The sequence below is a fragment of the Schistocerca americana genome, chromosome 2, assembly GCF_021461395.2.
Source record: "Schistocerca americana isolate TAMUIC-IGC-003095 chromosome 2, iqSchAmer2.1, whole genome shotgun sequence".
NCBI classification, from domain to species: Eukaryota; Metazoa; Arthropoda; class Insecta; order Orthoptera; family Acrididae; genus Schistocerca; species Schistocerca americana.
The window spans coordinates 840603605-840628774 of record NC_060120.1 but is presented as its reverse complement, the minus strand read 5'-3'; the positions used below and the strand labels follow the sequence as shown (position 1 = coordinate 840628774).

Sequence of the window (25170 nt, the reverse complement as noted above, 5' to 3'; positions counted from 1 at the left end):
CATGAAAACGGACAGATAGGCTTTATGAACACAGGGAAGTCGTATCGACACTGAATACCATTACCCCAAAATCTCTGAAGAAATCATGACGTACTTGCATTGACACGCGAGAGAGCTGCCTGTTGTAATTTCGATTGTGGCAGTGTCCAGACGCGTTAAGTCTAAGCTCAATTTCGGTTAACTCCATGACGCAAGTCAGCGACGTGCGAGACGAAGGTGACGACCATTATGTGCTTCGTGACACAGGTAAATGGCAAGCGTATTAAGGCACGAAGTGTTTGCGCTGGTGAATTCGTGGAACCTTGACCGCAGGTGGAGCAGAGTGCCTGAAGTGAGGAGACGCTGTACGCGGAGCGAGTGTATACGAGCGGTGCCTATAGTCGCTGCTCGCCTGCGGCGCTGTGCGGCACGGACAGGTCTGAACGGCTATTCAGAAGGTACGTACGTATTTCCATAACGAAATTTCCCGGACACCACGGAAGAACTGTTAGGATTATCGTTATACTTTTCGACGAAGTATATGAAACTATCCTTTGTATTGCTCACATGAAACCTCGAGAAAGCTCAACCTTTTCATTTGTTTTTAAAATAGTTGCCTTAATATTTCAGTGATCTCGAAGCGCTGACTACTTTATCCTAACTACAGCAAATTAGCAATTCCATCAAGTTATTCTATGATTCATTTTAGGGAAACCATTGTTGTCATTTCTTCCACTTCTTCATATCAAGGATTATAACTGTCGCCCTGTTCAGATCTCAGTTTAACTACCTTTTCTTTGCTCTTCCAGGATGTTTTCCTTGCGGTTTGCAGTTAAATATTTGTTTTGGTGTTCTCTTTGATGTATTCTATCGGTATGTTCTAGCCATTTTACTGGTTTTTTGTTTTATTTATACGTGAATTAAATAAATTCTTGGTTCAACTCTGATGTCTTCATTTCTTATCCGATCCCTCAGACTGAAACCTTTCGTGTGTCCTATGTACATTTCAGTAGTGTGTATAAACATTTAATATTTCTTTGTTATTGTCCATAACTCTGAGCAATATGTGAAGACCGATGTAGCCATTTCTTTATTTTTTTTTTCTGTCCGCCCCTTGTTGGTTAGAGGTGTTTATATTGCACCACATATATACATACTTATTTAATTTAATTCATTTTCAAGTTGGAAGCTTACGTCTCAAACTTAGAAGCTAAAATGGGAAACTTGTTCCAAAACATGATCATTTAGCACTATTTTAGAATATACAGCTTTTTCCCATAAAATCCCTAAGTATCTGGCTTTCTGTGCGAAATATTAAAACTGTAGCCCTTGCATATCTGATCTAGGCAACGTATTACCTTTTGAATATCGTCCTCACTCTATTATAAAAATGTTTGGTTTTTGAACATCGCGATTTTCCGTGACTAGCACTATCGTCAATATAGATATTATAAAGTGTGGGCGATAAGTTATTGCTACTGTTCCAGTCATTCCTCTGCCCTTATATATTATGATTTATTTTTCTTGACGTAAGCTTTTAATAACTTGCATTGAGCGCTTTGATACCCTCGTCTTTCTAAAATACTCCATAAAATAGATCGGATGACCTTGTTGAAACCATTTCCTTTAATCTATACAATCCATACGTCTTTCCAAATGAAACTCTCTCTTTTTTATGATTTGAGTTATAAAAGCTCGTAGTGTAACAGGTAGGTATTTTTTTATGCTTATTGCAACGCGTTTCGAGAGTTTATTCTCATTTTCAAAAGCTAATGTTTTTGTACGAAAGCATTCTTTGTGATGTTTACGTGTATGATGTTCTGCCTCTTTGGACTGAATTCCTTTCCAGGTTACACTGCAATCGGAAAATCGGACAACATATATCTTGAGATATTTCTTACGTGCAAACGTTAGAAATAATATTCTCGCAAGTCCACTTACAGGTTCTGTCCCGCTCCATTACTCAGAAATCCACGCTCAAACCATCACTTACCATAGTTGTTATTGAAATCAGAAATATGCTACAAAGATGGCTTCGCAGAGAGTTCGGATGCAGGCAGAGATATTAAATTTTCTGTGAATTACAATATTTACGTAAAGTTGTCATTTATTAATTTTTTCTAACTGTTACCGCCTATCACTGGCTTTTAAATTATAAATTTTGCTTTGTCCTGTATTTCGTTGCAAATACTGAGTACAGTATATGAAAAAGTGAACAAATCTACGGAATTTGCTGTAGTTGTTACATACAGGAGAAACAATTGAAAAAATTAACTTATTCGCTATTTAGTTTGTCAATGACAATTTCTCAAATTCTGTATGTCTGGGTTTTGTGGGTTTCTGCGTAATGGAGGAGACACAGTACCTGTAAATAGACAGACAAAAATATTAGAATTAGCATGGAAAAAATCTCAACATTCATTAGGTCCTATTTTACGATTACAGTATAACCTCAAAACGACGGCTGTTATGTAAGAGAAACAGAAGAATACACATGCAAATTTCGCAAAATGTACTTATGTAGTTATTCGCATTTGACAATGAGAATAAATTCTCATAATCATAAAAACTGTTGGAGTGGTTTTCTGTTTAAATCATGAATGACACAGTTGCTGAGGTGTATGTAGGTCAGCCCTATACTAAAGATGTGTTTAAGTGCAGTGGACATTCATATTGCTGTCGTAATGTATGTAATTGCAGAGTTTATTATACGATTCGATAATACGCTTAGGCTCGAAACTATGCATCAAGTAACAAAGGAAACTAATATTGCAACTCTGACGGTTCTCAGTTACTTATTGCGTAATTTGGTGAATACAATAACTTTTTCGTATCCATCGGAGTGGGTTATATCTCATACTGATGTTGTTTATGGGCATCCTTTGGAATGGAAAAATCTTCAATCATTTAATATGTGATGAATGTCTCTACAGCGTTTTATAACTGTCTAACTAGTTCTTCATGGTACAAAACTTTCCGTCAATGTAGGTCAACAACTAGAAGCTGTGTTTGAAGTATCCGCTCAATGCAGGGAGCAAGTAAGTGCGACAGTGCTCACAGGGTAGAAAATTTTAATTTTTTATTTTTAGTCAACGATTCCAAGAAAACGACGCGACACCACATACTAAGTCTTTCTAAATGTTGTTAAAGAATTGCATCAGAATTTCCGCAACACTTCTACTTTCTGCTGATATTACACACACAAATTTCAGTCATCCGATAACTGCGCCGATATTCAACACTACAGCATTCTCAAGTCGATCCGTTACCTCCAACTCGTACAGTATACTACCGCCGAGGCTGCCCCACATAGCTAGTTTCGTTTTTGGGAAAGTAGTATATTGGCTCTTTCCCACCAGTAGAAACTGATAATGGAAATATTGTCAATAAAGTTACTGCAACAATACGTGTTCCTATGAATGCACTTACAAATGTTATATAATGTGACGTTAATAATGGCGTTGTTAATGAGACTTCGCTTCAACAGAACTAACCTTAAAGTAAATTTTATTTTCTCTTCGTTTACTAGGCAAAGTCGTAATGATGACTCCAAGTTTATTTCATAGTTCATCAAAGATTTTTACACGTGTTTCAGCAAAACTAAATTCTTTTTCCTGTGTTCACAAGGCTTACAAAACGGTAATAAACATGCTGTTTTTAGAGAGTGATCGTAACATAGGATATTAACAGTACTTTTTCTCCTAATCTCGCAATTCCAGAGGTAAGTTAGTTAGTTAGTTACGTGTTTCATTGATCAATTCCACGGTAAACGTTATGATGTGGAACGTGTCGAGTTCATAAGAAATGCACGCATGTATGAAGGTTTTTTTAAAGCTTAAAATTTTTATTACCTACTCCATTCCCCTAAATGGCACAAAATGCATGTATTATACCTATAGATTTATTTATTTCTATTCAAGAATTCATCTGTGGTATAGAAGGAGCTGTCAAGGAAATATGATTTCAGTTTATTTTTTAAACTGTTACAGCTGTCTGTCAGACATTTTATTTCATTTGTTAAGCTTCACAGCAGCATATTTCACCCCTTTCTTTGCCAAAGATAGGTTAAGTAGAGGATAGTGTAAGTCTTTCTTTCATCTGGTATTATAATCATGAATGTCACAGTTGCTTTTAAACCGGTCCATGTTATTCCTAACCTTTTAAAGATATGCCTACAAGATGTACGACTATGAGCCCCACACATTATTCTAACAACTTCCTTTTGAGCAGTGAATACCTTTTGCCTGAGTGTTGAGTTACCTCAAACTATGAGTATTATTCTGTATGACATCAGAGAGTGAAAGTATGTAAAATATGTTAGCTTGCTAATTTCTATATCCTAAAAATTAGCAATTATTCTAGAATGAGATTTTCACTCTGCAGCGGAGTGTGCGCTGATGTGAAACTTCCTGGCAGATTAAAACTGTGTGTCCGACCGAGACTCGAACTCGGGACCTTCGCCTTTCGCGGGCAGGTGCTCTACCATCTGAGCTACCGAAGCACGACTCACGGCCGGTACTCACAGCTTTACTTCTGCCAGTACCTCGTCTCCTACCTTCCAAACTTTACAGAAGCTCTCCAGGAGAGCACGACTCACTCCCAGTACTCACAGCTTTACTTCTGCTAGTACCTCGTCTCCTACCTTCCAAACTTTACAGAAGCTCTCCAGGAGAGCTTCTGTAAAGTTTGGAAGGTAGGAGACGAGGTACTGGCAGAAGTAAAGCTGTGAGTCCCGGGCGTGAATCGTGCTTCGGTAGCTCAGATGGTAGAGCACCTGCCCGCGAAAGGCAAAGGTCCCGAGTTCGAGTCTCGGTCGGGCACCCAGTTTTAATCTGCCAGGAAGTTTCAGCAATTATTCTGATTGCCAAAGTCGCTGAATCTATTCACTTTAGGAGATCCAAAATATGAATCTTCCAATTAAGATTCTCATCAATATGTACATCCAAAAACTTAATATGCTCTACCCTGGCTACTGACTTCTGTTGATTTGTATTTGTTGAAGGAACTGTGCTCCTTGCAGTAGAAAATTGGATGTACTACGTTTTTTCAAAGTTCATAGCAAGCCCATTCACAGAAAACCAATCAATAACATTTCCAAAGACATTATTTGTATAATCTTCTATTGGAGTTTCTTTTACTGGATTAATAATGATGCCTGTATCATCAGCAAAGTGTGTCAGTTTAGCTTCTTGCTTCAGATGAGAAGGGAGCTCATTCACATATATCAAGAACAGAAGGGGACGCATGCTCGAACCCTGTGGAACACCTCATGTAATTTCACCCCACTTAGGCGAAGTCTGAAACTTCCTTAAATCTCTTAAACCATACAAAGAAACTTTTTGCTTCCTGTTCTGTAGGTACTACTTCAACCACTCATATTGTGTTCCATTCATGCAATAGAATTGTAATTTCTGTAACATAATAACATGGTTCACACAATCAAACGCTTTGGATAAGACATAGAAAATTCTATTAGTGACTTTTTACTATTTAAAGACTCTATTACGTGGCAAGTAAATTTGTATATCGCTGTCTAAGTGGAACAGTGTTTTTGAAATCCAAACTGTGATTTACAAAGTATCCCATTACTGTTGAGATGGCTAACCACTCTTGAGTACATTACTTTCTCGACAATGTTTTAAAATGCTGTGAGCAAAGATACTGGCCGGTAATTATTGACATATGTGGTGTCCCCTTTTTTGTAGAGAGGCTTTACAATGGCATATTTTAACCTGCCTGGGAAAATACCTTGAGTTAGTGGTATAACAGATGTGACTCAGAACATCAGCTATAACAGGTCCACATTGTTTTAATATCTTATTAGAGATGTCATCTACTCCAACAGAACATTTATTTTTTTGAAGATTTAATGATTTTCCTTACTTCACAAGAGGTTGTTAGATGAAAGTTAATCTGACTAGGGTTTCTGAAAACTGACCTTTCCATTTACTGCTTAGCTTTTTATTTTGAACTATTCTTATCAATTTTTAACCTCCACTGAACCATAGACCTCATCGTTGGTGGGGAGGCTTGCGTGCCTCAGCGATAGAGATAGCCGTACCGTAGGTGCAACCACAACGGAGGGGTGTCTGTTGTGAGGCCAGACAAACGTGTGATTCCTGAAGAGGGGCAGCAGCCTTTTCAGTAGTTGCAGGGGCAACAGTGTGGATGATTGACTAATCTGGCCTTGTAACACTAACCAAAACGGCCTTGCTGTGCTGGTACTGCAAATGGCTGAAAACAAGGGGAAACTACAGCCGTAATTTTTCCCGAGGGCATGCAGCTTTACTGTATGGTTAAATGATGATGGCGTCCTCTTGGATAAAATATTCCTGAGGTAAAATAGTCCCCCATTCGGATCTCCGGGGGGGGGGGGGGGGGACTACACAGGACGACGTCGTTAGCAGGAGAAAGAAAACTGGCGTTCTATGAATCGGAGCGTGGAATGTCAGATCCCTTAATTGGGCAGGTAGGTTAGAATATTTAAAAAGGGAAATGGATAGGTTAAAGATAGATATAGTGGGAATTAGCGAAGTTCGGTGGCAAGAGGAACAAGACTTTTGGTCAGGTGGATACAGGGTTATAAATACAAAATCAAATAGGGGTAATGCAGGAGTAGGTTTAATAATGAATAAAAAAATAGGAGTGCGGGTAAGTTACTACAAACAGCATAGTGAACGCATTATTGTGGCCAAGATAGACATGAATCCCACGCCTACTACAGTAGTACAAGTTTATATGCCAACCAGCTCTGCAGATGACGAAGAAATTTAAGAAATGTATGCTGACATAAAAGAAATTATTCAGATAGTGAAGGGAGATGAAAATTTAATAGTCAAGGGTGACTGGAATTCAATGGTAGGAAAAGGAAGAGAAGGAAACGTAGTAGTTGAATATGGAATGGAAGTAAGGAATGAAAGGGGAACCCGCCTGGTAGAATTTTGCACAGAGCATAACTTAATCATAGATAACACTTGGTTCAAGAATCATAAAAGAAGATTGTATACATAGAATCAGCCTGGAGATACTGACAGGTTTTAGATATATTATATAATGGTAAGAAAGAGATTTAGGAACCAGGTTATAAATGTAAGACATTTCCAGGGGCAGATGTGGACCCTGACCACAATCTATTGGTTATGAACTGTAGATTAATATTGAAGAAACTGCAAAAAGGTGGGAATTTAAGGAGATGGGACCTGGATAAACTGTCTAAACCAGAGGCTGTACAGAGTTTCAGAGAGAGCATAAGGGAACAATTGACAGGAACGGGGGAAAGAAATACAGTAGAAGAAGAATGGGTAGCTTTGAGGGATGAAGTAGTGAAGGCAACAGAGGATCAAGTAAGTAAAAAGACGAGGGCTAGTAGAAATCCTTGGGTGACAGAAGAAATATTGAATTTAACTGATGAAAGAAGAAAATATAAAAATGCAGTAAGTGAAGCAGGCAAAAATGAATACAAACGTCTCAAAAATGAGATCGGCAGGAAGTGCAAAATGGTTAAGCATGCATGGCTAGAGGACAAATGTAAGGATGTAGAGGCTTATCTCACTAGGGATAAGATAGATACTGCCTACAGGAAAATTAAAGAGACCTTTGGAGAAAAGAGAACCACTTGTATGAATATTAAGAGCTCAGATGGAAACCCAGTGCTAAGCAAAGAAGGGAAAGCAGAAAGATGGTCGGAGCAATGTAATTGAGGGCAATATTATGGAAATGGAAGAGGATGTAGATGAAGATGGAGATATGATACTGCGTGAAGAGTTTGACAGAGCACTGAAAGACCTAAGTCGAAACAAGGCGCCGGGAGTAGACAACATTCCATTAGACCTACTCATAGCCTTGGGAGAGCCAGTCCTGACAAAACTCTACCATCTGGTGACTGGAATAGTCTCTTTCAAATTCTGAAGGTGGCAGGGATAGAATACAGGGAGCGAAAGACTAGTTTACAATTTGTACGGAAACCATATTGCAGTTATAAGAGTCGAGGAGCAAGAAAGGGAAGCTGTGGTTGGGAATGGAGTGAGGCAGGGTTGTAGCCTCTCCCCAATGTCATTCAATCTGTATATTGAGCAAGCAGTAAAGGAAACAAAAGAAAAATTCGGAGTATTTATTAAGATCCATGGAGAAGAAATAAAAAATTTGAGGTTTGCCGATGACATTGTAATTGTGTCAGAGACAGCAAAGGACCTGGAAGAGCAGTTGAACGGAATGGACAGTGTCTTGAAAGAAGGGTTTATGATGAACATCAACAAAAGCAAAACGAGGATAACGGAATGTAGTCGAATTAAATCGGGTGATGCTGAGGGAATTAGATTAGGAAATGAGACACTTAAAGTAGTAAAGGAGTTTTGCTAGTTGGGGAGCAAAATAACTGATGATGGTCCAAGTAGTGAGGATATAAAGTGTATACTGACAAAGGCAAGGAAAGTGTTTCTGAAGAAGAGAAATTTGTTAACATCGAGTATAGATTTAAGTGTCAGGAAGTCGTTTCTGAAAGATTTGTGTGGAGTGTATGGAGTGTATGGAAGTGAAACATGGACGATAAATAGTTTGGACAAGAAGAGAATAGAAGGTTGCGAAATGTGGTGCTACAGAAGAATGTTGAAGATTAGATGGGTAGATCACATAACTAATGAGGAGGTATTGAATAGAATTGGGGAGAAGAATTGTGGCAAAACTTGACTAGAAGAAGGGATCGGTTGGTAGGACATGTTCTGAGGCATGAAGGGATCACCAATTTAATATTAGAGGGCTGCGTGGAGGGTAAAAATCGTAGAGGGAGACCTAGAGATGAATACACTAAGCAGATTCAGAAGGATGTAGGCTGCAGTAGGTACTGGGAGATGAGGAACCTGGCACAGTATAGATCAGCATGGAGAGTTGCATCAAACGAGTCTCAGGACTGAAGAGCACAACAACAACAAGCAATGGTTGTTAAATACATTTTCCCTGCAGTGATCTAAAGTTTCCTTGAAAGCTGTTTGGTGTTACATTTAGTAATTTTTTGGGGGGCAACAGTGTTCAGAAAGGGATATTCTTAGATCAAGGAATATGTTACATTTATCATTGGCAATTGGCTCATTATATACATCTCCTCAATTAACGTTTCTTAAACTTTCAGTGAAGTATTCTGTAGATACCAGGTTGACCAGCCTTACACTTTTACTCAGTGGTACTGAACTGTACATCCTGCTAAGTTTTGTAAGCTAATCAGTTGTGCGTTATGATCTGATAATCCATTTATCACAGGGAAAGCATGTGTTAGTTTTACATCCTCTTGCAGCACAAATACGTTATTATTACAGTGCGACACTCTTGAGCTATACGTGTAGGGTAATTGGTCACTGATTCTAAGTTATATGTCTTTAATAACACTTCTGGTTCACTTTTCCAATCAAAATTGCTTAGAAAGTTTACATTGAAATCACCACAGATTAATGACTTCTTTTCGTCTGACAGACACCATAATAGGGAGTCAAACTTTTTTATGAATAGCTCTCAATCTCCTAATGGGGACCTGTACACTGTTGCTAATATCAAAACTACATTATCTAGCTGTAGTTCACATGCACAAACTTCAAAGTGCTGATCGACACAAAATTTGCTTACTTCTACAGTTTTGTACTTATAACCTTGTTTTCTATAAATGGCAACTACTCCTTTACGCATGCTAGATCTGCAAGTGTAAGATTCTAAATTATACCCATGGCTGTATGAGACATCTCCGTTTTGTAACTGGGTTCTGGCCCAGCGAGTCGCTCTCCGAGTAGTTGCGACCACGAGCAACCGTAGCTTTGTTTTTGGCCACAGCTTCCGAGCACCGCTCGGTCGGAAAAAAAGGAAGATTGGGTTTAACTTCCCGTCGACATCGAGGTCATTAGAGCTCGTATTGTGTCGAGGATATGGTAGGAAAGCAGCCATACCCTTTCAAAGGAATCATCCCGGATTTGCCTAGGCGAGTTAGGGAAATCGCGGAAACCTAAATCTGCATGGCTGGATGCGGATTTGAACAGTCGTCCTACCGAATGCCAGAGAAGTTTGATAACAATTTCAATCTGGCAAAGGCTTCATGTAGGACACCGTTAATCGCTAAACAGTATCATTCGTGGCACGGTTGCAGTAAATTTCATCTAGTAATATCAGGCACGCTGCTCAAACATCGCAAGAGACGGAGGTATACTTGCAGAGGGCTGAACACGTTTGAAGATACCAGCTGGATTACAGCACGCTGAGACACAGGTCCAGAAATCAGATAATGTGTTGTAAAGCTTGCTCAGGACAGATATAGACTCAAATCACAGTTCAGTAACGTTGAAGTTTAAGAGAATCAACAAGAACAATCAGCGTCCAAAGATGTGGAATATTGAAGTACTGGAGACTAATTACGTGCGTTTGAAGTTCTCTGAGGCCGTCGATGTCGCTATAATGAATACCACATAGATCGATCAGTTGAAGAGGATGGCCATCCTTAACAAGAATAGTCCCAGAAGCTTCATTGTCCAATTCATTATGGTGCCGTCATTGATCCGACGAAGATCAGTTCTTGATTTAGTTGCATTCAGTTTTTTCTTCACGTGGAGCCTATGTGAAGATATGGAGATAAACATCTTTGTGTGCGACCGTGTGGACCACGCACAAATTTTGAACATAAATGGCGTGTCCTAACGCCCACCGTCATTTGGGAATCAAAATAAAGTAATTTGTGATAATCACATAGTGGTTCCGACATCACTGTATGATAATTCAGTCCTTCCACAGTACGTTGGCAGCTTCGAAACTTGGCACATAACTGGTTTCATGGAAGAGATTTGCAAATTAAATTTATGTACTTGCTTAATGCTTATGAATCAGTCATTTTAGATGGGAGCTTATTCCTAAATCATCGTTTTGCAGAAGTCAAAAATATGTGTGTTGTACGTGTAATAACTTGAACAGTTTTTGTAGTACCAAATATGAGACTAAGGCAGATGTCAGAGAATACATTAACCTTAGCCCATACGTATCTTCTACGTAAAATTGGTCATTTGAAAAAAAATTCCTTTCTCACACACTAGCCAACGGATTATTACATCACAGAAGGATTTATATTCTTCACGGATGTATCTGTTTAGGTCACCTACATCATTAATTTGCAACACATTGATAGGGACTTGGCCATGATATGCCCTCTTTAACGAGAAATGACCTTGAGTTGCAGGGAGTCGCATATCAAAAGTATGCCTTACAGGTCCTCCAATGTAAGGAGATAGTGTAATCTGATGACTTGGAGATAAGTGCTCAAAATACCTTAAAGCTGTTGGCTAAAACTATATTTTATATTGTGCGGATCACCTCTGCCACGTCCCGCAAGAGACAGCCATCCTTTCACATAGTATTTTGGCCATCATTTCGAAAAATCATAGTTACCATCATATTCACCAAGTTCACAGTAAAGTGACAGCTTTTTGCAGCGTGCGCTATTAGTTCACAATATTCCTTCACAGTTCTGTTACTGCAAGTTTTATCAGAGCAAAATCTGTCACAAACTTTAAAAGAGAAGGAGATAGGAAAGAAGTTTCACATTCTGCAATATCCCTGTTTCCCTAGAGGGGCACACAACCTAAACATCTTCTAGGAAGAGGCTCATCGCCTCCTGGTATTCGTCGTCGAACTACACTTTTATGTTTAATAAGACTCTTCTAAAAGATGTTTTGTTCATTTTTTGTGTTGCAATTGTACAATTTTAAGAACATATTAATTGATTCCTCCTCCAATATTCTTTTAAAGCAGTGTTCACGGAACCTAAGGCAAAATAAGAACAAACTTTAGTGTGATCATATAAATAATAAATCCACACTTTCTTAATTAACAGAAATTATGGTACAATACGAACCTGCAAGACTCTCAGAGTTTCCTGATGCTTACATCTTTTCTAGAACACATTGTGTATTCCAATACCTTTACTGTGCATGTTTTATAACATTAGACTTATACTCATTACTATTCCTCTGTCCTTCTTTCCTTTCCCTTACACCTGAAAACTCAGAGCTGCTTGTAGTAGACACTCCATCAATTTTGACAAGCTGTAGTTAAACAAACGAACATTAGGAATGTGATTATAAATGAGGCCACTGTGTTCATTAAGAAGGCGTTTCTATAAATAAATGCGCAATTATCTAACATAACCGATTATAGAGAGATCTCATTTTTCCCAATTTTGGAATAATTCTATAATGACAGATTAATATGTAATCGACCAGTGAATACCATTAATCGATTTGTAAATTCATGAGAATCTGTGATCTGAATTTAACTGAATTTATAAAAGGTCCTTTCTTAGTATGGATTGGATGTGATGATTGGCTTGATCTTGCTAAAGAGAGCGTGAGGCTTCCAGGGGAAGTCTATGGTCTGCAGTTCCGATCAGAGTTATCCCTGCGAAGCTTTTGGAGTGTGTTTCGTTTCACGAAGTGGGCGCACTCACTCAGGTTGCCGAGAATATATGTCTTCCATTCCTCTATGTCTTCATGTTGAGTACTCTGTGGTTACTCCCATCTTCCAAGGTGACAACAGTCGTTCTTGGTTTGACGAACACTCAAGCACCCTATCCGACCTCGGCTAGCCAGCTAAACGATCCGATGGAATCCTATAGATAATGTCTGGAACTATATGGAACAGCGAGTGAAGTGTAGCAATCAACATCTGCTCGACTACTCTGCGTAAACTAATTAGCAGTGACTGGCTTCAGATTGACCTGACATACATGCAGAAACGTATGGAATCACCACGTGGAAATGAGACTACCATGACGATTATAGGTGGTGGTATGCTGTATTAGTGTGATGTCTTCTGAGGGTTGCTAATTTTCTACCCGGTGTGTTTTATTTTGACACGTGTTACTAAATTATAATTTATTTGCTAATATTGGATGTCCCACCGTAATTAAGAGCAAAGTAAATTTTAAAGTGTATATTAAGAATATTATTCGTAGAATACATGCCGAGAGACGTACTCGCAACTGTACAGAGATGTGAGAGGGATGTTGAGAGATACTAGCGGTGGAAAAATACCAGTTTGTACTAATTTTCACTTTGTATAGCCTTGGACCACGATGTTTAATAGGGTTATATCGAATATGTCATCGTTTTGCTTTTGAAACGAAAGAAATGGATTTAATGTAACGACAGGGCGTATTGAACTACAAGAACGCATACTAGACTGCGATGTTCTGAGCAACAGAAACAATTCCCGTAATTCCATCGATTCTCAAAGTGTTGTGTGTTGAAATGAATATTATAGCCTACAGATTATAACGGCAGTGTTGTGTTTATCGTACGTCAAGCTTTTCCCTTATACTTCAATCTTGAATCTTATCATAATTTGAACAAATTTCTCGTATTTATATTTTGGATATTTTAGCAAATCGTTCCTGTGGTCTATGGCTTGTCGAATATGGTGACATTTTTACTGAGGCAGAAAAACATCCTACGAGGGTAATCCTAAAAGTAAGGTCTCCTATGTTTAAAAGTACATAGACCTGTTTATTTCTACAATGGTTTACATCAGTTTACTGCTTCAACATTTAGCTATTCTACGACATAATCACCATTTATGTCGATGTATTTTTTAGACGCTATGGCAGTTTTTGTGTGCCCATGTCATACCAGCTCGCCGGCATGCTGTTCAGAAAGTTATGAACCTCTTCTTTCACCTCGTCGTCGGAGCTGAATCGCTTTCCGGCCAAATGTTCTTTTAACCTAGGGAGCAAGTCATAGTCACTGGGCGCCAAGTCAGGACTATAGGGAGGGTGGGTGATTATGTTCCACTGAAACTGCTGCAAGAGAGCAACGGTTTGCCGAGCGATGTGTGGGCGACCGTTGTCATGGAGAATGTGTACGCCCTTGCTCAACATTCCTCTTCTCCGGTTCTGAATTGCCCGTTTGAGATTTTTCAGAGTCTCGCAGTACCTGTCAGCGTTAATTGTGGTCCCAGCGATTCAGCTCCGACTACGAAATGAAAGAAGAGGTTCATAACTTTCTGAACAGCATGGCAGCGAGCTGGCATGACACGGGCATACAAAAACTGCTACAGCGTCTACAAAAATGCATCGACAGAAATGATGATTATGTCGAAAAATAGCTAAATGTTCAAGCTGTAAACTGATGTAAACCATTGTAGAAACAAACAGGTCTATGTGCTTATAAAAAATAGACCTTACTTTTGGGATTACCCTCGTAGAACATAAAGTCGGGAGGAAGGAGAAAAATTCTACTAGAAACAGAATTTTCTGACACATCACCGGCTACATCATTGCAAGAGGCTGGACGAAGGAACTTTGGTGCTAGCAATTGTCGTATCATTTCTTCTTTGCTACAATGGGCAACACAGTTAAATGGTACTTTTCCGAAACCCCGTATTTGTCTCGCATTGCGACGCAGAAGTGTAAAATTTGGCTCAAAGGTGCCTGTAGCCTTCTTCTGTAATGGTGCAAAAGCGCGGCGCCCTGCAACGTCACCCTCGAGCTGGGCGACGCTTCAGACAGCTAGGTGTCAACAAGTAAGAGGAAAAATCAGAGCTCAGAAGTTCATGTGAGGTGTAACGTGCGTTCATGATGTCACATTGACAGCAAACTTCATCACGGTTCTGCCCAATGCCACTGTGGAAGCGTCAAACGATGGTTGGTCGTCACAAATCTTCTTACCAAAATTTCAGGTCTTCGTTTGACACCCCTGCGATAGAGGTCAGTATAGCGACACCCAGCTTTGAAATCACGCGATCTTCTTCTTGGTGGTCAACAAAAACACTTCAAACACAGCGCCCCTCAGAATCTTCACGAAAAGACCTCAAGGCGTCTATGGAAATATCCCTTCCCGCGAGGCGTTGATTCTCACACATTTCACAGTCGAAAACGAGAGTTCACACAGAAGAATTTCGTCCTACACAACCTTTGGCATTGCTGACACCCCTCGGTCGATTCAGCCCTTTTGTAAGGACATCTTGGGACTGCAACCATATTGAACGTCAACGCACCCCTTTTAAGTGAAGCGTGACAGCAGATTTTGCTCTGGTGTGCAGGGTGGAACCACTAGGCTCATTTCAAAACCACTCTACGAAATTCGAAAAGTTGTCGAAAGCGGCAAAAGGTGTATATGTTTCTTCAGCCCTCCTGTTTTACACTCGCCTGTGGTGCAATCACAGGGAAGCCCGACATTCATACATGGGTGAATAAAACTGAAAAGGATACCCCGAGACCGCCCAGTTCGGCAAATGCCTTGGTTCCACGTGCACATCTGTATTGAGCACTTTAAAAATGTAGCTGTAGAGAGATTACTAGGCAGCAGCGTGACAGGAATTGTTTTTATTCACTCCTTAGATTTCGCAGCTCAGCGGTATCGAAACTGTTGTCCGTCCCACTGGTGTCTAGTAATCAGTGACTAGCGGTCTCTGTTCAGGTAGATTTTTAAACTGTTCTAAAAAAGTGCACGGATGGAAGCGAGGTTGCTGCCGACTCTAATTCACGGGTGTCTTAATGTCGCACCCTTCTCGCTCCCCTCCCCCGTGATCACGTCATAGTATGGCTGGAAAATGATGGCTGAAAAGGCATAAACACATTTTGCTGCTTCGAACCACGTTCAAATTTCGTCGAACCCTTGCGGTTCCATCCTGTATACCAGAGCAAAAATGGTGGTCGCGCCACACTCCAGAGGTGTGCGATCACGTTCAGTGGGATTGCAGCCCAACGATGTCCATAGAGAAGGGTTAAATCGTCTGGGTGATGTCAGGAGAGACAAATGTTGTTGAGTACGTCGTCCTGTTGGTCACTGCATTGAGAACTGTTGTTTTGACCGCAAAATGCGTGGCAATCAACTCCCCAAGGGAAGACATGGTTTCACTGACACAATTTATTCCACCCACTGAGGCCCTCTCGTGTCACTACTGAGCGCCGGTGTGTCTGTAACGTTTTCCTTGGCCACCCGTAAGAAAGTCGAATGAGTTTAACGCTGGGGGTTTTGATCTCCATCGTAGAGGAGTGAAAAGAATGGGTGAAATGTGGATAAGAAAGGTGTGAGACGACCTTTCCATCGTGTGATACTTCCACAGTGCCGATGGGCGGAATCGTGGTGAAATCTGGTGCCAATGTGATATAACTAACCCATGTTACACCCCGCATAAACTAGCGATTTCTGGCCTTTACTTTGCAAGTTGTTGGAAAGTGAAGCGTCGCTGAGCTCGAGGGTGACGTCTTGGGATCCCCCGCTTGTTCAGCATTACAGAGAAAAGTTGTTCACAACTTTGAGCCAAATTTTAAACTTCTACGCCACATTGGGAGACGATTATTGGGTTTCGAAAGAAGTGATCCTCTAATTTTGTTGTGCAGTCTACTTCTAGATTAAAACAATGCTTAGACTGTACATGATTTACTGTCATATTTGCAACAAGCTTTTGGGGGTTTGTAGAAGGTGTCTTGAGGAACAAATCTATGAATGGAATCAGTGTCCAGAAACTTCTTCCAACAACGCAACATAGCGTCGAAACTATAGGTACTGGCGCCTGCCGCTAGGCTACCCCTTCGACAGCAAACTTGACTCTTTGAAGATCCATAGGCTGAACGTCTCGCAATGTTGTTTGTTATTCAGTGGTCATGACTGGTTGCCACGATCACCTATGGAGCTAGCTGCTGGGTAGAGAGGTCCTGTGTTCTACGAATATGATTCTCTGTTGCACAATCACTAAATAACAAACAACACTGTGAGACATTCTGTCCCAATCTACTAGCATACAGAGACAGGTTTGCTGCAGAAGGGCTGGCCTACTGCCAGGCGCTGGAGCCGTTAACTTCGACGCACTGTAGCGTCGTTGAATGACTTTTGTGGACACGAGTTCCTATTGTCGATTTGTTGCTCAAGACACCCTCTAGAGCGCCTCGAAGTTTGTCGCCACATTTCTGGGACACTCTGGATATGAAGTATACGACTACATTCAGAACACAGAAGTAGATTTATAATTTTTCTGTGATCTACTACAGGACACTAAAGAGTTTAAAATTTCACAAAATTTGTCACAGTTAACTTTTAGTACCAGTTGTTTACACAAGGAAGATTTACAAGAGGAAAAAAAATATTTCATGTATTGTTTCACACATTGAGCCATTAAGACAAAATGGACTATCCCATCTTCCTACATCAGGAAATCACTTTCACTTAAAATCCCAGTATGACAGTGGCCGTTAGGAATAGCCATTTATGTACAAAATTTATGCACGGGCTACACGGTCGCAGATGGAGATGTTTACCTTCGCATTGGTACCACGTGAATAGGGGAACCTTGGAGTTAAAAAAGTTCTCACTACCGCCTTAATAACGTAACAAGGGTAGGGGATGCATCCATCCTGTTAAGCTGGTATGTGAACTATGTTTTTAGTCGTGGAGGCACACCATGCTAGTTATGAAACTTCTGGAGGGACTGCATTCGTTTACTTTGAGAGGCACCCACATGCCTTGCTCATACTGTGGCATCAAGCAGTCAGGCCTGCAAGATGAGTGGTCTGCCAAGTGAGTGGATTCATTCTTATCTGTCAAGTAACATGAACTATAGTACTCACAATAAAGTTACAAATTATCCTCCTGTATGAATAATGCGCAACGGAAACACACATCTGACTATCAGTAATTTACAGAACTTTGACTGTTCACTATGCACTGGCAATACCACACTTCCTTTTTTCTTTCATTTAACGGCTTTTATGAACACGTGGCCACCGCACTGAATATGAATGGCGCACACATTATAAATTCGGGACATCATGACAACATACAATTCCAAGGAAAAGTCCACCAATCTTTTTCTTTTCACTATCTTATTTATTCCGATAAATTCTATAACCTACAACAATAACACATAGGAAATCCACCCAGTGGGCATGGCTTTACATTGGTGATTCTCTACCTTATGGTCTCGTAATTATTTAACGCTACAGAGCACTTTCTGGATAGGATGGTGGATCTTTTAATATATCTCACAATCATCATCACGAAACTTTCCTCCAGAAGCGGTACAGAAGGAACAAGCATAACCCACTAATCTTTTGAAACTACCATGCTACTCTCCCATGCAAACCACACATACCCAAATTACATGACATACACCACACTACAACATGGAATACAATACAATAAATAGTCACAACACTATCACTTTCAGCTTTCTCACTTCAATTAGTATTTATCCCAGTTTCACATGACACTGCCCCACTTTGTAATTCTACTTTCCTACTATGAACTCTGGAGATATATGCACGTCTTCCTGTGCAATGCAAGCCAAGTGGCGTTGCTGGATAGACGGCCGACACACCTTGCTTCTCTCTCAGAGTTTGAATCTAGCGTCACACGGAATCATATCACGCAAAGTAATATTAAGAACGTATTCATCACACACGCGAGTCCTCAACTGATACCATGTACGAGTACTTCTCTTTATCCTTTGTCTCATACACAGATTGAGACTCACACAGTACTCACCACGTGGAAGTACTCGTCTCTAATTTCAAGTCGTGCACACGCTATTTCTTAAATATTTCAACTTATGCTACACATGACCAAAGATTACTACGATCCCATTAATATTACCTGCTTGACATTTAATTCTCCCCACAAAAGTTCCTGAAATAGAGAAATTATTATTTCAAACTACTCTTAAATATTCCACATGCATACCATGTCTCCACTCTTTTGTCTTTACGGAGCACACCTAAAACAGGTCTTAACAACACAAGATCCAGCGGCAGAGTACCGAAACATGGCCGTTCTTCAGGTCCTCTCGCACCTCTGCTGAATTGGGGGAGCACCTTGCTACCATATTGGTCAGCCACATTTCAGGCACTCAAAGCTCAGGTAAATTTCATCTCTTTGGTCCCACCAAAGGTGGCCAAAGGATCGTCTCAGAGATGATCATATATTCACATTCACTATCTGCGGTTAGCAGACGACCATACATTCATTCATTTCACAGATCTCACCAAACAGGATGTAGGGATTTATTTTGTGGGAGTGCACATGTGATCAATTAAATAAATAAATTGTCATTCTTTCCCACACTGGTATCCGGAATCGCTGTATTAATTGAAATTGAGTTATTTTACAAAAAAATGTGTTGTTCTGACAAAAATAATGAAGTATGTTGTACCTATTTTCAATGTCGGGCGGTACTGTACCCTTTCACCACCGGCTACCCATGCAGAAAAAAATGGCACGGTACTATCCTTGCAATTCGAGGGTAGTTCCGAACATTTTTTTAAAAAAAACTGTATTAGAACAAACGTAGCAAGTCATCAAAATAACCAGGAGGAGACCTTAGCCCCTGGTGCCTCAAATAGACGACCAAATGCTGTTACTTTACTAAGTTATTGACACAGTTGTTCCATTATTGTACTCTCCACAATCTGGAGTAACGTACACATACAAATTTACAACAATCCACATGACAAATAAAACAATACATCATACAAATAAAAAATAATGTTGAGATAAAAATTTGCTTAGTTACTGGGATCTTTGTTATTTTTAAGAGTGATCCAAACTTCACTAATTCTATGACAAATAAAAAAATACTAATTGTACTAAATACTAAAATTTTAAATAGCTCACCGTCCAAACACAGAACAAGTAATCTGACATTCATAAATTGCGTTGTAATAATCTTTACACGGCAATGTCTAAATACAAAATAAATCAACAAAAGAAAAAAATTGCGTACGCTAGTTACACGTAGAAGTCAGGCTCCATATCAGTACTCTAAAATATACATCAAACCTACAGAGAAATAAAACTGAGAAGAAAAACAATGAAATGTACCACAAGTTACATACTGGTTACGTCATATAGTCAACCTAAGACATCATGTCATACCTCGTTAACTATCATCACATAAGCAATTGCCACCACTACTCGACTGTGAGTTTAACCTTATCCTTGTCCACCAGTACAAATACCTGCTGCTGAGCCGGTCAGTCCATCAACTTTGATCAATACACGCAGTAAATAGTTTAGCAATAAGTGCTTGAATCCACCAGTAGCTCTCGTATCTTACTCTACTGCTCGTTTCTCTGTTGTTACACATTTGGACGACATTAACTCGCATTTCGACTAGCCTTCGTTACACTTTAATGTGAAATATCACCACTGTGATAATGAAAATAAGTGGCTTCAGTCAACAAACAAGATCATTACTGTCCACGACATCAAAATGCATCTGTTAATTCCGATATTTGTTGTGCAATGCAAACTCTTGTCCCCTGTGACAACCTTCCTGTCCAATGCAACAAAAGCCGCTACGTTAGTATTACGCCACTGGTTAATAATTAAAGCATCATTGTACCAAATATTCTAATAAACATGCTACGTGAACTGGTAACCCAGAACAAACAAAAAAAACACTAACTATTCTAAACACAAATGTTAATGAAATACAATTACACTTGCTGTCCCTTCAGGAATGAAACATATAAAAAAAATTTACACAATTACAAGTACAAATACATTATTCCCTATCTTGCGAGTCACACGGAATCATTTCATTCTGTGATTATCTTGGGGTCAAAAAAGTTGCTGACAGGTTCCCTAGAAACACTGTCTCGGTGTCAAAGCTCTCCCATGGTTACCCGGATGAAAGTCTTTAGGTCACTCTAATCGGCATTTTGAACATGCACTGACCAGTAAACTGTATCTCACATTAAATACAAATGTCATAGTCACCCTCAGAGTACCATCCACACGAATCTGGTCGTCCAGAAATGGCCTACAACTACTATTACCCACAGTTCTGTCCTTTCAGTTCATGGTGCAATTAAAAGTTGTAAGTTCCAATAAACAGCACTTATTCCTGCACCAATTAAAGAAATGTCTCCTACTACAAACGCAAATGTCAATGTCCCACTTTAGTTTCTTGCGTTCATACAATAATTAGTCCTCTTTAAGTATACCAAGCGTCCCACATGCAATTCACAAAGCACACTTAACAAGTCACTGCCAAAAGTTTATGGATCCCACCGTTCAGTGGTCAAGACAAAACAAAACAATCGTCCTGTCTGCTAAAGACAAAATCTTTTCCACCACTCACAACATGGAAACACCAGTCCTTCACCTTCAACCTTATGGAGACATACGAGCAGTCATCTTTCTTCACGACTCCACAGTCCAGTACTAGTTAATAGTTGCTGGTAAAAAATGCCCGCCGGACTCTGCTGCTCGTCGTTCATTCTGCCGTGGTGCTGCTGCGCGAGCCATTGAGCAGAAGAAACCACCCGCTGTTGTCTCTGCGGGGTACTTTCCCCCGTCGTAAGGGTGGTGGAACTTATGAATGGCCAGTTGTACGTGCGTGTCGCCCAAGGCCTGCTGTAGCAGACGCGTGGAGTGTACTCCGACCGGCAGTGGAATGGGGAGTGCCGCGGCTCTGTCGCCTCTCCCCTGGCTTATGTGGTACGGGCACGTTCTGTGTAGCCTCTCAGCACTACGACACCCAATCAGTTAGACCCTTCCGTGCATCTCACAACATTACAGACAAAAGGATATTCTTACAGTATTTAAATACTCATTGATTACATGTATGATCTATTAGTTAAATTGGTAATAAAAGAATCTTTGTTCTAAAAAAACATAAAATTATACACCCTAGTTTTCTACACGTACAACATCAACATTTATCCCTTTTCTATATACAGCCCACACTTGTGCTATTGATTGCACCTGTCGTCCCTCATACAAAACATGAAAGTGTAAAAAAAAAAAAAAAAAAAAAAACAAAAGGAATAAGAAGCAATCTATACAGCTCATAATTACAATATCAAATAGTAGACTACTCTAACATCACAGTGAAAATATTAGAAACTGTTGATTCTAAAACTACAATATACAGTGAACCTTTGTGCTTGTGACAGACTGAAATTAATACCCCTTGAAAGTGTTCTAACAAAAAAAATAAGAAATAATCTAGACAGCTCACAATTACCTACCACATGTTATTAAATAGTAAACTACTTTAACATCTTAACACAATAAACATTTTAGAAACTGATGACTCTAAATCTACAACATACAATGCACCTTTGTGCTTGTGACAGACTGAAATTAGTATCTCTTATATATTTTTACCTTTTTATTATATATAACAACATTTCTAGGACATGTATGAACCATCCACATGATGTCAGATCCTGACCTGCCATCGAGGTTCATCCAAATCAAACAATAAATCATAATAATGTTATATTTATGGATCGGTAGCATCCCCTTTACAGGAGTGTGCGCATTGATCACACTACTCTACGACTCTCACTCACCAGACATCACATTTTCCTTCTCATTTAATCCATTAATACACTAACAGAATAGGTCTAGAAGTCAGCTAACCTTAACACCACCACACTCACGACAACATAGCATACCTTTGCTCCCGTATACTCAACCACATAACACATGAAGTTGTTTCGGAGATAGCATTCCAGTCTCTGAATTCGTCCTTTCACTCTGGCACCTCTCTCCATCGACTTACCTCTGCATTCACTTTACCGATTGTTCATCCTGCTAAATATCAACTTAGGATTGCGACATTTCATCTAAGAACAAAAAATACACAAATTATTCATCCTGCAAAATAACTGTTCACATTCTTGGTACCGTTTTGATTAGCTATACTGGTACCAGGCTTCTACAACAACAACAACAAAAATTATTTTTTTCATATAGCAAATGTTATGGTAAGAATTAGATTTTCACTTATATTACATCTTACGTCAGTATTCCACAACGTTCACCATCTGGATCTCATACTCCCTTTACGTCCCTTCACGTTGTGCAGTTGTCCTCATCTCTTCATTCGTATTTTGGCTCTCCATCCGTCCATTACTCCATCATTTCCTGGTCTTCCTTCGCCATTCGCATCAATCTCGATTGCAGCATACACAGGCCTCTCTATAACATACATCTAAGACATCTCCACATTATTAATTCTACTCACCTTTATTTACCACTGTTTCATCACGTCGAATCTCTCTTTATTAATCACACTGGTTCACGTCGCTTCTCTCCTTAAATATCACCTTTATCAACTACTATTTATTACGTCGCTTCTCTCATTATCTACCATCTTTATCCACTCATTAACCATCACGTCGTTTCTGCTTGATCCTTATTCATATGACAAAAAATACGTATATACACCACTCTGTCGACTCCTGTTCATGACTCATTCGACCAGTCTATTCCGTCATCCTTCCTGACATCCCGCCTGAAAATTCTTATGTTCGATTTGACCCTGCACAACGTTACACACCACAAATAAATACACTATCTACCATAAATTGCCTACTTACGATCTATCCATAACTTTTCCATAATTTGATGTTATAAATGTGATGAAGTCCGCAAGATCGTTTTCCCTTGATAGTCTCAATCAGTACAGCATTTTCATGGACAATCCGCCTCACTCTGAATGGTCCACTGTACACAGTAAAGAATTTGCTAGTTAGGAATCTGTGCTCACATGAAAATTAAATGTGTGCAGAGAATATACAAGCTGGGAGAGATGGGACAGCCCAAGTGTTAGAAACTGTGGTGCTAGTGGCCTCTTTCACTAACACCAGATTCCGAACAACCATACGCAGCATCTCATTATAACTGTCACCACGACTATGACATGCTATAGGTCAGATGGCATCTAATTTAAAAACTTCGATCACATTACTGGTGTTACCTGTAACAGCAGTATAAACGTACCCTATTCCATACAGATCACAATATTGACCTTTTACATTACGTGTTAAGTACCTGCAATAGTAAAATCACACTAATTAAACTGGACTCATTGGCATTATTACATAACATTTTTAGCAACTGGTTTTTGAGGAAACAGTCCTTTTACTTTAGTGTTCGAAATAAAAATTTACAAATTTTGCTCTGAGAGACCAGCCTAACAGATGCCAATACTGGTGTTTTATTCTCTGATCAGAAGTATGGTATTTGCATTCCTACATATCAGTAGAGTATGTCTGCTACATAGTCAGTTTTCAGTGCCAGTGGCATGTGTTTTAAGGCAAGATGCTAAGGAGTGATATGTTGGATTATTTTCTCCTATCCATCAATCTATTACGACAAGAAAGAAATGCCAGGATTCCATGCTCTCCTATCATTCTGATAGTTTCTGCCGTTCCTATCCTGACACTATCTGACCTATGAGTCGTGTCTCCGTTCACGATATTGCTCTCATTACCCAGTTCCTGTAACAAGTGCTGAAATGACGCGGAATCGTCTAAGCCTCTGCCTGCTATCACTATATCTCTGGGCAATCTCACTGGCAACTTCGTTATACAGATATACAGATCCTAATGAGCTCCCCAGTTTCGTATGGCACATCCAAATACCTATTTCGTCTCAGCATTTCCTGATAGCACGACACTGGATCTCTTATACCACCTTCGTTACAATATGGCATCATCAATATGCTTTGCTTAACCTGGTCCTGCTTACTTTTCGACCAGAATTCATTTAAAAACTTGTCACAAAATATCTTGTAGCTACTACAGTCTTTAATAACTTCCTGCATTTTCGCTCTAGCCTCGTCCCTCAAATGGTTACACACAAACTTCATTTTGAGGAGCGCTCCCCACGATGAAGGTAATGAATCTTGAAGTTGAGACAGACACAGGCATGGATGTTGGTAATTATCAGGATCCGGAAAACAAGTGTACGTTTGTACCGACACGAAGTGCCTCCTACATTCTTCTTCCGCATTTATGTTTTCCGACCTTGGACTATACCCAGTTGGGTTTGCCACCTGTTTTATCTGACACAACCGTTCTTCTAACTCTCTGAGCTCGTCTTCCTCTTTCTGCCTATTTTCGTTTTTTGAATTTATCTCACTCTCCCTCTGCGGTCTACCTGGTGGTGTTTCACCTTCGGTTCTGCACGCTAATTGCAACTGTGCTAGTTCTTCCCTATGTTTCCTATTTGTTTCTAATTGTGCCTCTTTAAACTGTAATAGTGATTGTATCTCCTCCTGGTCGGCATAAACCTCTCGCTGCGTACTGTCAGAGCCTGTCTTGCCTCTTATACTGACCTTTTCTACATCTGCACTAATTGTATTCATTCTGACCACTACCTCCGCAACTTCATCCCTGTATTTATTTAGCGCCACTTCCTGCCGGGTGACTTGAGCTTC

The 25170-nt window shown here is 39.8% G+C and overlaps 1 protein-coding gene across 1 annotated transcript in view; it reads left to right on the top strand.

Moving 5' to 3' along the window:
* The first annotated feature begins 371 nt into the window (after positions 1–371).
* The window catches only part of LOC124595017, a 103674-nt gene continuing 78875 nt past the window's right edge, over positions 372–25170 (top strand). Inside the window, exon 1 of the mRNA XM_047133567.1 lies at positions 372–437. The gene's annotated coding sequence lies outside the window, so the exon portion shown is untranslated. The remainder of the gene's footprint in view (positions 438–25170) is intronic.